We start from the raw sequence: 6,774 nt of genomic DNA, 5'->3' as shown, positions 1-6,774 counted from the left end.
CATTTTCCTCCCTACCTTGTGGATGGACACAGAGGGTTCAAATAAGATTAGGTGTTTGGGAAGACCAAGCATAAAACCTGTCACTGAGAACATTCCAGTTTTAAATCAACTTTATATCTACAGTGCCTAAAAGTCATAGGCAAAATGCTGTTGTACATTATCAGGTACACTGATAACAGTCTCACTGGACAGGCTTGGAGCGAAATAGGGCAGATTTGTGGTACCCCCTTTCAGGTCAGAGTTGTTGCCAGCTCCAGCTATGCCATGTGGCTTGCAAATACTTCTTTTTAAGAAAGAGCCAACTTGGCTGGGGGGATTCTTCTCACATGCAGCACATGCAGCAGATATTTCCTAGTGAGATCATGATTTGGAAAAAATGTGATATGAAAAGCAGGGAAATAGGTTTTCTTCACTGTTATGTTGGTTGCAGTGCAGAGGAAAAGGAGGCAAAAATAAATTGCTCTTTTGAATATTTTCAGATTAATCCCTTGGCTTGACAAGTGTTGCTGATTATTTTCATAGTGTTTGAAACCCAAAATCTGTGCTGAAGAGCACAAAAAAGCCAGAAGTGCTCTTTGAAAAAAAACCCTAAATAAAAATCCCCAGTCAACAAATAGAAGAATTGAGGTTGGAGATAGAAACCATAAAAATATGATGATCAAAAGAAAAAGGGAATGCTATGTATTGTACCCAGAAAATACAGACGCTGGTACTCAAATGTAGGTGTTCAGGAGGTGGCCATCACCCATATATCTCTTTCTTGCCACTCATTTCTTAGAGAAGATTAGTGAAGAAGTTTCATGATGGAATCCTTCCTAGTTCCAATCTCAAATACATATTCTAATTTTTTTTTTATTTTATTTTGCTCTACGTCCGCAGTAATATGTAGCTTTGTGAAGGCACAGAAGACCTGTTGATCAAGGATTTGATAGTGTATTTTCTCATGGGTGTTTTTTGGTGTATTTTGTCAATGTGTGGGTTTATTCTCATTCAACATAATTTTTCTTGAAATGGACTAAAAAAGAAAAAATCCCTTTTAAATCACAGTCAGTTGTCTACAAAAAGACTTAACTAATTACTTGACTACTCAGCCCTACAGACATGGCTGGGACATGGCTCAGTTCCCTTGGGCTTGCATTTTAGCACTGGGTTTAACTGTTTTGTTGTGTGTGTTTGTATTTCTTGCCTTCTACTGGTGTGAAGTAGCAACTTTGTTAAAAATATACTTGATATTACTAGATATCTTAGTAGATAACAGGATTTTGTGTAAAAAAGTGAATAAAAGCCTTCTTCTCAAAATGTTGTGAAGAAGGTCTAACTCTTCACAGAATTTAAAGCTGGAAGAGACTATGGAAATGCTTATTCTGATCAATCCCAGTAAGCAAGATATTCTGCCAAGAATTGTATAATCTTTCTAATATCTTTGGCTAAAAATATCTTCTTGACCTGAAAAACACCTCTGCAACAGACAGAGTATCAACTCCAATGTTTAGTCGCTCTCTGGATTAAAGTTGTCCTTAGCTGTTAGTTATCAGTTTGGGGGGGGGAGGTGTCTCTTTCTTTTTTCCTGCCAAATGCCCTGCCACACTCTAGGCAAAGAGGCTTTTTTTAATTATACAGTGCTTTATTTCTATGGAGGTTCTTTTGTTCCATAATCATATTGCATTTTTATTTTTCTAGATTAAACAGTTTGAGGCCATTTATGACTAAGTAAAAAATTAATTCAAAAGCTTTTTTATTTTAGTTTCTGAAGTGTTTCCTTTCTGCTAGTCTGCTTTCCAAACTTCAGCTGGTCTTATTAAAATGTGGTTGTCATCTGTATTCTAGTACTGAAACCATATATAGAGATAAATAACTTTTTATATAGAAATAAATCACTTTCTCACCAAAAATCAACATATCTACTTTTGTTTGTATATCCAAGAAATTGGATTGCCTGGAGCACATGGAAGGATTATGTTTGTTCCAAACTCCTTTTCCTAGGAATTTGTCACTCTAACTGCATTCCTTGCTTTTGGATATAATATTTTGTATACCTTTTTGGATCTGCAGGAATGATTTTTTCCTCTTTGCAGGTAATTAAGGGTAATTAATCATCTGCCTTCTCAAAAAACCCCAAAAAACCAAAAACAAAACAAAGTAAAACTTGAAGTTCAAGTCTCTAGAATTAGAACCCTTTAATGACTTCCTTCTCTTTCCTGTTTCCCTTTACCCTTACTCTCAAGGCTGAGGACAGGCCTTCTCCATGTTACTAGTTTAAACCCAGGTAATAGTATGTATTGAACACCACACCTGCAAGAAGTGCATGGAACTATAGGAAGATGAATTATGTACTGCAATACATGCAATTGATCAAAACAGTACACCCACGGGTAACATTGCTTCAGTCCAGGTTGAAGCCAGCAGTTGGAAAGCAATAATAACTACTTCCAGGGTAGTGATATTCCATACCTTATGGGAAGATCCTATCAAACATGTTCTCACTTTCCAAGATGCCTCCCCCTCACCCTGCCTACTCCATTCCTCTCATGTTTGGTGCATGTTACTTTTCGTGGCAATTCAGCTTATGATCAATATCATTGCCTTGGTTCTTGCTTATAGTTTGAGGAGACCATATTTTTCCAATAAGAGAGTCTTTACAAACTGCTGTTTGAAAGAAGGAAATGGGCTAGATTATTCCAAGTCTCACTGTTGTTCAGCAGGTTCCCGTTTGGAAAGTTCACCTATGCAATAATTATATTGCTAAAAAATATAAAAGAAAGCAAGAACAGAGATATCTAGTGACTAATTAGAATATAGAACAATGAAGACTGATTATTTTTAATTATTATATGGGGGGTTTTAATTCACTTCAGTTGCTCCAGAAATTCCATTTTATTTGTTGAAAAAAAAAAGCAGGAATGTCTTTTCTAACAATAACCTAGAAAGTGCTGGCTCATAGAGTGGTGCAGAAATGTAGGCCTTCACCATTGTACTCTCTTGATTTTGATAAAAGAGATGTTTTAGTCAGAATAACACCTAGATACCCCAAAGCTTCCTTTAAGGGGAAATTAGGATAAGTTTTAAAGCTGCACTAAATCTTTTTCAAGCCTTTTTATGCTTTTGTTATGATCTTTGATAGTGCTTACACACAGAATGCAATTATTTGATGTATACGATGAAAATATAAAGCAAAACCTGTCAGGAAACATTCCTGCTGCAACAGCATTCCTGCTGCTAACTGCCACTGGGAAACAATGGAGGTCTTTCCTGAGGTACCAGGGTCTGAGTTACCACTGCACATCCTACCAGCCATACTGGCAAGGTGGTTTTCAGGACAACCCTAGTGAGAGACTAGTTAATGCTTCTCTGAGCTGTCTGAGTGGATATCCACAGAAGCAGGACTTTGCCTAGATCTTCTAACTGTTGGTTCTTAATAAATATCAGAGGTCATTTGTTTGGGTTTTGTGGAGTATTTAAGTGGTTGGGACATGAACACTGGAAAATGTAGGGGTAAAACATGACACCACAGCTGTGCAAACAGTGCTAAGATGTTCTTCATACCCTCTCCTTGCTGATTTGCATCCCCACCCCCCTCTATGTGGTCAGAGAACACTAAGTATTATACTCTTGATGTGCAGAAAATAGATACACTTCTCATGAGGTTTATTATGGGCATAAGTTATTAATGATTGTTTAAAGAGCACACTGAGACTCATTCTGTTACAGCCCCCAGGGCATCAGCAGTAGTTTGAGTGTCCAAGAGGATTCTCAACTATGATCAGAATGACACATACCAGTAGGTGTATCTTCAACAGAGGAACTGCCATGGGGCTATTTTTAGTGTAGGTATCAGATGTCCTAGGACGGAAAATTGTAGAGCTCTGTTCCAAAAGATCCTACAAAGCCAGACAGGATGACCTCAAAAATATAAGTAGATTTTTAAGACTGTAGCAACCATTCTAAGAAAGATTAAGGGGAATTTTTGCTAGTTGTGCATGAGAGGGGGGGAGGTGCCTTCCTTAAATTGTGGTAAATCATGAATTCTTTAAATTTGTTTCACAGGTTGTTTCTTTTTCTCATGGTTCACAGGGTCAAGTCCTAATATCTTCCTAATTTACACCTGCGTCATGTAATCCCCTACCTATTTTAAGCCTTGGCTGTACAGACTGAGCTGGTACATTACTGCCACGTAGAGTTCAGTGCCAGCTACTGAATGTTTTTTATTAAAATTTATACTGTCAGAAGTAATCAAGAGATCCTTACACAGGACTGCTTTCACTAATCATGCAAATAAATCAGTGCCACTTATATGCATGTTCCAACCACTAAAACAGGATATTACTCATGTGCAGATAAGGCTAAAATAATGACTGACTCCAATAGCAGGTATATATGTTAACAGCCACGTTTGTTTGGAACATAGAAGGCATTTGCATATACAAATGCATAAACACACAGTCCATGTAATTACACCGAATTGCATACTACTGAAGAAGCATATGGTGAAGATTGTAATGAGAGAAGTAACTATGCTGCAAAGTATGACATGTGGCTCCACGTTCTTAATTTTAGTAATACCTAATCTCTCCGTGGCAGTAATGCAGCAGCTCAGTTTCCACAGTCAGGTGTAACTTCTTGTTAAAGCCAGGTCTGATTACATGAGAGTAGAAAAAACCCTGAAGATATTCCTTTGAAATTCCTTCACAAACTCATGTAAAAGCATATGTGAGAGCTTGATTGGAATGAAGAAAAATCACAGTTTATTTGAGGACAGAGCTTAAATAGTCTCTTGCTTCACTAGCACTAGTGAAGCTGCATTTTCTGGAAACATTCTGGAATGTGCTGGTGTATGTTTTCTGAGGTTTTTCTACCTATCCTGGCTATCGAGGAAAAAAAAATTATTTTTGAAGTCACAGTCATAACAATTGAGTGGCTGTATAATTGTAGTTCATCGTGGGAGTTTTAATAGCTTAGCCTTTTCATTTTTATGCAACAATTGATACAAATTTTATTCTAATCCAGGAAATGATTGAACAAAGCTCAGATGTTGGTGAATGGCAGCAAAACATTACCTGAAAATGTCTGTAGTCTGATATGTGTGCATCATGCTTTACCAAGTGGAATCTGTGACTATTTCCTGCTGTTTACAGACAGTATTCCATAAGGGTGCTTGCAGGTTAGACTGTGGAGCATCTTAACTCCAGTTCATGTGTTCCATTTTTTTACTATTCATAGTATTAAAAGGAGTTATAGGATTGTAACAGTTTGTTTTATAGTCTATCTGGGCCCTCTCTGAAAAATCAACATTTTGAATGTTGATGGTAATGTGATCTCCCCATTTCCTGTTCAAAATCTTTTACTGTGCTCTCCAGCTGGAATTTCTGGCTCTTTCCTGTTTCAGGGTGTTCTGTGTACGGTGACTGTTGGCATTTTTAAGTCTGCCATTCCCTTCCCTAAAGATTTTGTTGATAAAATGTTAGCACTTTTCTGTTGCTTAATTTTCTTCCTTCTCCTTTGGCAGCTTTCCTCAGCTATTGGCAGTCCCAGCTCTTTGTCCAAGCTGTCCAGCAGGAGATATTCTCATTCTGGGTACATTTCTCAGAAAGAACAACTTTTGTTGCCTCTCACAGAAGCCTCATAGAAATCCACACAATGTTTCCTTTTCAACCAACAGCCTACATAAATCTGTAGGTTCCAAAGGAATCTTCCTGCTATTAAACTGTAGCAGAGGTGAAAGTCATCTCTTTCACCTTACCCTCGACCTTTCATTACACACCATGTTAAGCAGTTAATTATCAATTTATTGCAATTACACTGAGGACTGACTTTTTTATTTATTTTTTTTTTTCTTGCCAAAAGTGCTGTGCCCTAGTCTTGAACTGCAGACATTAGATATCCTGTTGAAGCACTGTTCTTCAGTGCTTGTGGAATTATTACACGTATAAAGTGGCTTTTGTATCTAACCTGTAAGGAAGAGTAGTTGTGTCAATTTAAATGATAATTTAGTAAGGACAGGATTAGTAAAAGCCCACTTGACTTTGGGACTGGAGTTAGAACCTTGCTCAAAATCCCACCTAAATCTTCTGTGACTTCTCTTTAGCCTGTCCTTCTTTCATTGCGTTGAGCTGGTCATTCAGCAGGGCTTAAAATTACACACAGAGTATTAGGCTCTGAATTAGAGGTTTTATTTTTTTAAGTTACTAGTGCTTGCTACTCCCTTGTAACTTTCAAGCTGTCCTGCAAGCACAAGTGCATTACAATTATAGTAGCAGCTGCTACTTTCTCTTTTTCTAAGCATGCATTCTCTGCCACTCTATTCCTATCCCTTTGCATACTCAGTTTCCAAGGGAGAGCCTGTTAAAGGGTTATCTTGAGGGGAGATCTCCCCTACTTCACTGGGCCTTTCCTGACTGTAAACTTTCTTCAAAAACATCAGGAATTGTTTTATGGAATATTCTGAAGCAAGTCCTCTTACCCACGTAACTCAGCTTAGGTTTTGTGTGATTTAATCATGTCAGTCTGTTAGACACTAGTAGTTAATATGAATACTAGATTGCTTTAAAAATAAATCATGTCTCACTCCTAATATATCAAAAGAAGGTAAGTAATTGCTGTTAATAACTCATATCTAGTAAAGTGGCTGCACTAGTCCCCCCACCCTTCCCCCAGATCCTGGAAAAAGGATTTTGAAGTTGCTAAGTTCTTCTATTTCTGATCATATAGGTAGAAGTGAGAGTGTAATTTGACACAGATGGTAGGTAAATGGTTTCTTAAGCTTCCACTACTAGGACT

The sequence above is a fragment of the Pseudopipra pipra genome, chromosome 8 (assembly GCF_036250125.1).
Source record: "Pseudopipra pipra isolate bDixPip1 chromosome 8, bDixPip1.hap1, whole genome shotgun sequence".
Classification (NCBI taxonomy): Eukaryota; Metazoa; Chordata; class Aves; order Passeriformes; family Pipridae; genus Pseudopipra; species Pseudopipra pipra.
Note: the sequence above shows the minus strand (reverse complement) of the source record.